This window comes from Pundamilia nyererei, unplaced genomic scaffold (genome assembly GCF_000239375.1).
Source record: "Pundamilia nyererei isolate P.nyererei 1_Seehausen unplaced genomic scaffold, PunNye1.0 scaffold00059, whole genome shotgun sequence".
Classification (NCBI taxonomy): domain Eukaryota; kingdom Metazoa; phylum Chordata; class Actinopteri; order Cichliformes; family Cichlidae; genus Pundamilia; species Pundamilia nyererei.
In genome coordinates this window covers 1,363,673-1,371,682 of record NW_005187460.1, presented here as the reverse complement: position 1 = coordinate 1,371,682, position 8,010 = coordinate 1,363,673, and the positions used below count along the sequence as shown (strand labels likewise).

General features: G+C 42.3%; 1 protein-coding gene across 9 annotated transcripts in view; it reads left to right on the top strand.

The window, feature by feature from the left end:
• The first annotated feature begins 741 nt into the window (after positions 1–741).
• Positions 742–8,010, top strand: part of tnrc6c1 (trinucleotide repeat containing adaptor 6C1) — a 49,117-nt gene continuing 41,848 nt past the window's right edge. For 6 of the 9 annotated variants that reach the window (XM_013911265.1, XM_013911264.1, XM_013911263.1 and 3 more), the window contains exon 1: positions 743–1,017. The gene's annotated coding sequence lies outside the window, so the exon portion shown is untranslated. Of the gene's footprint in view, positions 1,018–8,010 lie in introns of all 9 variants that reach the window. The other 3 variants (XM_013911260.1, XM_013911261.1, XM_013911259.1) reach the window with 1 other exon arrangement.

Below are 8,010 nucleotides of genomic sequence, written 5' to 3'. Positions count from 1 at the left end.
TTATTGTGTTAAAAGTTTGAGATAGCAACCCCAAATTTCAAGTTATGGATGGCTTTTTTTCCAGTGGGGAAAAGCTTCCATAGGAAAGGAATGCATGACTGCATTTAGTGCACATGTTTATTCGGACAGAGATGTCTACATGCCTCTATAACAATGTTATCTTAACTCTTCTTATGACCTTCTTATGACCCTTGATGAATACACCCATCTTCTCTGGAAACTTACTAACGAAAAACAAACCTGAAATGCACATAAAAAAACATAATTCATAAAGAGATTTTGCATATTTTCACAAACCTATTACAAGCTTAAATCTTAAAGCTCTCAGATAAATGCTGTGATGCACAGTGTTTCTCTCTTTGGTTGCTTAAACTGGACACATCCATTCCTATATCATTTGTACTGCATGTTCTGTTACGTTTCCCTGCTGAACTGGTTTTAACAGCAGAAAGATTAAAATATATAAATAAATAAAACTCTCACCGCTTCATAGTGCGAATGTATATTACGACTATGACGAGGCTATCTGGTTTGTAAAACAAACTGTGCCCTCTGTTGGCGTTAAAACACAGCGCAGGTGCCAGCGCTGCTGAAACGCTGTTATGTTTCTTATTATCCCTCCCCCCCAACAGTTCACGTTTTACACGGAGCTTACTGACTTTTATATGTGCGTACTTTCTTCGTTGAATCTACACCGTATACCGTGAGGAAAAGGGGAGGTAGGAGAGGTGGGGGAGGTGAAGGGAGGCGAGTCCACGCACGGCTGCGAGCTGAAGCGTATTAGCAGCACAGAGAGGGGAGTGATGGAGGAGCTGCAGTTGTCATGGAAACGCCTGGGCGGAGCGATGTGAAGTGGGACCAGTTTGTTTTGTTGTTGAAGATCACATGGCAAGGTGGAGCTCCGCCCCCCTTCCCCGTTACCACCGATTCAACCGTCTCGAGCTCCTGCTCCGGTCAGTTACTACAAAATGGCTGCAGAGGCTCCGCCGCTGCTGAGAACCGACTGAACGCTTCACGGTAGGATTTATCACCGAGTCCGTGAGGTTTACCGCGACGGAGATGTGCCTTGTCGCGTTTTTGTTTCTTGTTGGGGGGGAAATGTGGCGAGTTTCGATAGCAAACATGGCAGCTGGGAATCAAAATATTTTCAGCTCAGCCCACTTTGACATCAGTGCTGTCTTCTTCGTGAGTGCTGCTTAACCCCCCCCCCCCCCCCTTTGTATATATCGCATTTGTCGAGTGCACACTGGAGCTTATTTTAACTTCTAGCGCGGTCGCTGAGGTTAGCACGGAGGTTTTCTTCATAGTATGTTCCTAACTTGAGCTAGCTCGTCATTAAAACATCGTGGCTGCACAGCTGCGGTGATTCAAGGGCGCCCTGTGTTGTCGCTTGTCGAGTTGTCGTATGTGTAGCAGCTTGGCAGACATTGGTGGGACGCTTGTTGTTGCGCTGCCGTGCAAGAGAGTTGACACGAGCATTAAAGCCGAAATATCCTCGGTGCTGCACAGAGAGGTGGCTGGATCTAGCTTGCATCACCTGACTGGGTTTAAACGCATTAGCCACCAGGGTTTTACCTATTGTACTCATGCCCTTGTACGGCCGCTCTCTGTTTCATTTACTAGGACTGCTGCTTGCACCTCATGCATCCTCATCCGCTCGGCTTTTTAAAAAAATAGTTGGTAACTGCTGGTCCTCACTTTCTGCCTACTTTTAGATGCAAAAACTCTCCCCCTTTCAATGCTTTGATTATAACCCCGGCGCTGTGGTTGAAATTGCTCCCAGACTGCTCAATAATTTATACAGTATATGTGTTGGAAATCTCTTCTCAGTTCTTTGTTTCCCATCAGAGACCAGTGTAACCCTTAAGATGCACCAGTTATCTGTACCTGGCTTTTTCCTGCAGCTTGACATCCTGTAGGGACACACACACTCTCCATTAGAAGACAGTGTGTGCGGCTGATGCTGGGGATACCAGTACCCCGATGCATGTAGAGGGCAGATTGATGCAAGCTTTGAGGTCCGCTTGTTTTACTAATGTGTTGGAGTCCTTAATTTGTGTGTGTGTGTTTGGACCTGGCAAAGGGTTAAGAGAAGCGGGCTGGAGGTCTTTTCTGTCCCTGCCAGGTTTGGGGCCCCCGGTCAGCACCCAGTCCTCCTGAAAGAGGCAGTTAGTATTCACATAGAGGCGCCAAAGGGGGGCTTGATAACAAAAACAGACTACTAAATGCTGTGATTACTATACAGCTTAGGTCACAGCCTCACTTTCAGTTCAGAAGTCTTCACGGGTTATTTTGCTTAGAGCTGGACTGGAGGGATGAGGGGTTGCTTTTGCCAGATTATGTCATTTGGTTTGGCGGCTTGTTTTCTGTGTCAGCGATCAGATGCTCGCTTGGAGTCTTCAGTGGAAATGATGAGCTTGATTTCTTATGAAGGCAGTTAATTGATTTCACACACAAAACTCTACTTTTGTCTTGCAAGATGTTTTTGAGTAATTTTATCTCCCCTTTAAAAAAAAAACCCAAAAAGCCCCCCACATATTTGGTTTGCTTGAGTTCAAGTATTTCTTAAGAAATGTATCCCAGAGGAAATTATTATCATATCTTGGTTCTGTTATTTCTATCATTTTCAGTAAGAAACAACCTCTTATTCTATTTCGTTCATTTGTTCTTTTTTTTTTTCTTTTTTTTTCTTTTTTTTCTTTTGAAGTAGTAGCTGTTTTGTTTTTTTTCTGGACAAATACTGCATGAAAGTGTTTTCCTAATTGCCCCTTTCAGAAATAAAAATCTGAAACAATGTGAAAAAACTGTGACAGAGCTGCATGATTGCATTTTAATTAAGCATTTGTTGAGGATTTTCTTTGATCTGTTGGGGGAAAAAAAGAAAAGAAATTGTCAACATGCACCCTAACCCTGTGAACGTGTTCCCTTTACTTTTGGAGCAGCTGACGCTGTGTGCTTTTGGAGTTTGTCCATACAAGTTATTTTAGGGCCTCTACATAGCACCAGGAGTGCAGCACAAGTTTCTCTTTTCCCCCGTCATTAGTCCGGGTCAGAAAGCATTAACATGGCTACACTGAGAATAGCTTCAAGTAGTTTACAGAGTGCAATCCTCTTTGCAGAGCACAAAGACGTTGTAAGTGCTTACCCAGCAGATTTTAAACCTTCACACAATCTGAGCGTATTACTGACAAAAAGTTGCTCCTTTTCTTTCTCTCTTTTCTTTCCAATGCGCTTGAGGTTTTTGCATTTGAAAACCTGCTGAGTGCGGTGACTGATCAGCAGGCTTGAAAAGCTGCGTCGCCCGGCGTGCAGGCGAGCAGAGGGCGCTACACGCGCTGCCATAGCTGTGGCGGCTGCTGCTGCGGCTGCGGCTGCTGCTGCTGCGGTTGTTAGCAAGCCTTCTCCCGAGTGCTCGCCGTTCTCTTGTTTGGCTTGCAGCGATGGCATTCCTGGCTCTGTGCCCAGTGACTGCCGTCTAGCACCCCTTCCCCCAACTCTCACACACAACGCACAAGCCTGCCTCATCGTTTGTAGCACCCCCCTCCTCTTTAGTGGTACAGTGAGGGGCAGTGAGGCATTTACACATCCACGGCAGCAGCGTGTGCAGTTTTGACAGTTCATCTATTGAGTTTCCTCTCCATCTCCACTCCACATTTTCAACCAGTTTTACACCTGCTTTTGTTAGACTGCCCTTGGTCTATGTGCAGTGTGTGTTGCCTTTTTTGTGTCTGAGTGTGTGTCTGGTTTTAAGAGGGACACCAAGCTCTAATCCTGTTGTTCTGACAGGAGGGTGTAATTCCACAACAGAGCTGAGCTTATTGAACGGTGTCCTTATCATGAGCAGTGCTTTGCCACTACAGATTCATAGCATATTCGTGTTGCACATTTGTTAAAAGTACATCCCATTAAGACTGCTTTTTTTGTGATTTATTTGATCAAGATCTTCATTGAATCAGTGCCTATTAAGAAAGGTGCTATACACTAACAGAGACTTAAAATCACTGTTCATTTTCTTCATTCAAATGAACAGTAATGAAGAAATATTTGACAAGTCACATTGAAATAAGTTGATATACACAGACTAGTTTTACACCTTCAAATCCCTAAAATTAGGATCAGCTGTTTCAGATTAGGTGAGTGATTGCAGTCTCTTTAAGCAGTGACAAGTGCAACCTGAATTGGCTTCTAGGATCTGTTGATCTCATTGCTTAATATTGCTGTTGTTTTTGTTATTGATTTACCAGGTTCAGGGGTCATCATGGGGAATAAGTTTGTGGATACCTGTGATTTTTTTTTTTCTTTCTTTCTTTCTTTCTTTTTTTTTTTTTAAAGATCTTGAAAGTAAGTGGGGTAAAAAAAAATGTAAAGAAAATCAAGTTTCAAAGATTTGAGGCAGTTCCCAATTTGTTCAGGATCAGCTGCTGCAGCATGGAAATAGATTAGAGAGAGAAGTTTTCAAGATGCTCCATATTTCATCCCCGGATCTCCAGATAGCTCTCGTAGTCAAAGTGCATACATCTACACAAAGAATTTATGTACTTGCAGAGATGAGGAGAAAGAGTTGTTTGGTCATAGTAACATTAGCAAAATCAAGAAAGATAAAGGACTTGAGGAGTTACAATAAAGAGGAGTGGTTCAAAATCCCCCTGGAGATATGTGCAAACATGGTGACCAACTACAAGAAACATCTTACGACTTTGTAACCCTTGGAGGATATGTTTTCAAAATTACAGACCATTCATATCTTTGTAAGTGAGCAAACTTACAAATTCAGCAGTGAATTAAATTAGGGCTGCACGATTAATCGTTAGAAAATCGCGATCTCGATTCATACTTATGTGCGATCTCATTTCCAAATGACAACGATTTAAAAAAAAAAAAAAAAAAAAAAGGACGACGGTGATTGTACCGCATTTTGATCCGGGACGTAATCTGCATGAAAACAAGCGCTCACCCTTCCTGCTCAACAAATGACAAGGGCGGAGCCTTATACCACGTGATACAGAAGCTGTGCCGTGTGATGCTAAAATTAGCAGGGAAAAAACAACGGAGAGCACGTCAGGGATGACGAGAAAGTGACAGGAGAAAATCCGTCCCGGTCAACCACCCAAACATCAATAACTGGAACCTTATACAGCGCTTCCCTATACCCGTCGAACTCCCGCAGGCACTAAGAAATTGCGGAGGCTATTACTTATCACCTGACCAAAGATATGGCTCCCATCAACACTGTGCAAAACGAGGGATTTAGGAAAATGATCAACACCCTAGACAAACGCTACACAGTGCCGTCCCGCAACTATTTTTCTATTGTTGCACTACCTGCTCTATACACGCAGTGTCGAGCAACGGTGGAGACGGAATTTCAAGCAGTACATTTTGCAGCAACAACAAAACGTGAGACATTTGTTGTTTTTATGTTCAGTCTCAACTGTTGCGAAGTTGATGTGCAGTTAATAAGTGCAATAAATATTTATACTGGAAAAGAAAATCGTGAGAGAATCGTGATCTCAATTCTAAGGCAAAAAATCGTGATTCTCATTTTATGCAAAATCGTGCAGCCCTAAATCAAATACAAATATTATTTAGCGCACATTAAAGTCGCAGGTCACCCTAGACCAGTTACAGGTCTGTCACAGAGCTGACACCCAGAGACAACCATTCATGTTCACATTCACACCTATAGTGAGAATCAACTCTGAATTTTGCATCATAGCTATCTGAAGCATGTACAAACTGATATTCATCTTTAATAGGGCTGTCAAAATTGAGAGCAAACAAAACAAAACAACTGCTGTATAATGCCCTCTGCTATCTTAGTTTAATTGGTCACATGACTGCACCATATGACTAACACGTATCATCGTTTTAGAAAGTCTCTGTTTTTGCTGTCCAAACTGCGACGCACAAGTCGAAAATGCTGCATTTTCCTTCGGGGAAAACGCCGTCTCAGTGTGGACGGGAGGCCAAAACGGAGAGAAAACTATTAGTGTGGACGTAGCCCAAGATGCTAAGCGACAGCTCTCATTGAGGGAGACATCCTTCATCCTGCTTAGGGACCAAATGTTTCTTACTTACTTTATTTTGACGCTTCGCTCTGCTCCTCAAGTGGGTTGGTGGCTGACACCAGCTCACATTAACTGGAGCATCTCCCTTCTCCCATGATCCTACGTGACACAAGTCCCACTGATGCCTTTGAAACAAGCAGCACCTGCTAAATTTAGCTCGGCAGCTGCACTCAGCAGGTTCCGTATCAGCCAGTTAGAGAAAAAAATTACGTGATTACAGTTATGAATTAATAACCAAGTTTATGGGAGCTCTGTGTTTGCATGGTTTGGTCAGGCTCACAATCTGAGCTACAGTTTATAATACGGGGCCTTCTTGTTGCTGCTCTTTGGACACAGCCTGCCTGCCTCAGAGTCAGCTAAGGGCATGTGTTGAACTGATTGAGTGATATTATTGAAGTTGTTGGCAATTGAGTTTATAAAAATTGCATGATATTGAGGTTTAGCTCATCAAAGTGTGCCGTTACCTAATCGCAGGATGTTTTTGAAGGCTGCTGTTGACAAGACAAATGTACTGTCTTTTTTTCTCTCTTTAAATATAAAAAATGTTCACAGCAGCTCCTTCTATTTCACTTGTGGCTGCTGTGGTTTAAAAAAAATAATGCAGATCTCTGAAGTGAGATGAGACAGCAGTTCTCTTCTCTCTGTTAAGAAAGGGAAGAAAGTTTTGTTGTCAAACAATATTTGAAAGAGAGCTCAGAAAACCTGTGTTTCACAATTACATACCTAGGTATAATCTCCAGCACTGTGGTTGTTGTTTTTCTATGTTTTGGTACTTTTTTTGTGACATAGAGGTTAAGGAAAAAAAACATTCAGTAAAGGCAATAAGCAAGTCATTTATATAGTTACGAAGTACTCTTGAACCCATGGTTTAAAGACATGCTTTAAAATCCTCACTTAGCTGCTTAATTGGAAACTTATGTGTTACTTGCCCAAGCTCATCTTTCTTTTTTCTGTTCTTTCTTTTTTTTTTTTTTTTGAAGTCCTATTGTTGAACTTCTACAACCAGACTAATGTCAGCACTGTCAGCACTTCAGGGCGCATTCTATCTCCACCTGACTGCTCACCTCGGGCCTCCGGGAGCGCTTGTTGCCAGGCAGTGGCTCATATCGCTGTCGCCTGCAGCAGCTTAGGCTTGGCAGGGGGAAAAAAAGCTGAAGGTTTTATGTGCAGTTTCACATTTGTGGTTCAAGCAACTTGACTTTCAAATGTATATATGATTTTATTTTTATTTTTTTCCAGGCTAATTTATTTTTACTATGTCCTTTTTTTAAAACACTGTTTCTAGCTGTAATTTATTTATTCATTTCTTAGTGTAGGCTGGATATAGATGCTGGATGCTTTTGTAGCTCATAAGAAATGAAGAATCTCTGTGTGTATGTCTGTGTGTCAGTGTCATCTTTGCTTTTTCATACCAGCCGTTTATCTGATGAACTTGACACTTGCCGGGTGTGTTGCTGGGGACCTAAGGAATCAGGAAGGTTGAAATGAAATCAGTGCACATTTCCATCCTGTTTCACTCATGCTTTGAAAAGGCCATCGAACTAGTGTGAAACAATAGGCCATTGGCAGATGGTTTTCAGCTTGAGTTGTCGACATTTAAATCCTCAAGACCGTAAACTAAAAGTGCAGGGTACAACCCGAGGTTTTGAGATTTTTGTTTCGATGTAGTGCGAACACATTATTTGTGTTAGAATCTGTTGGTCTTGTAGAGTGTGTAGACTAAAGAGCGGCAGGCTCAACTTAAGAGCACCAACATGCTAAACCCACAATGCCTTCCTAATAGCTTCCAGAAAAAAACCTAAAGACAACTGAAAAACGTATGCACACATCTTTGCACACTAGGGCTGCCACAAACGATTATTTTGATAGTCGACTAGTCACCGATTATTTTTGCGATTATTCGACTAATCAGATCATCATCCATTGGACGTAAAACATACAG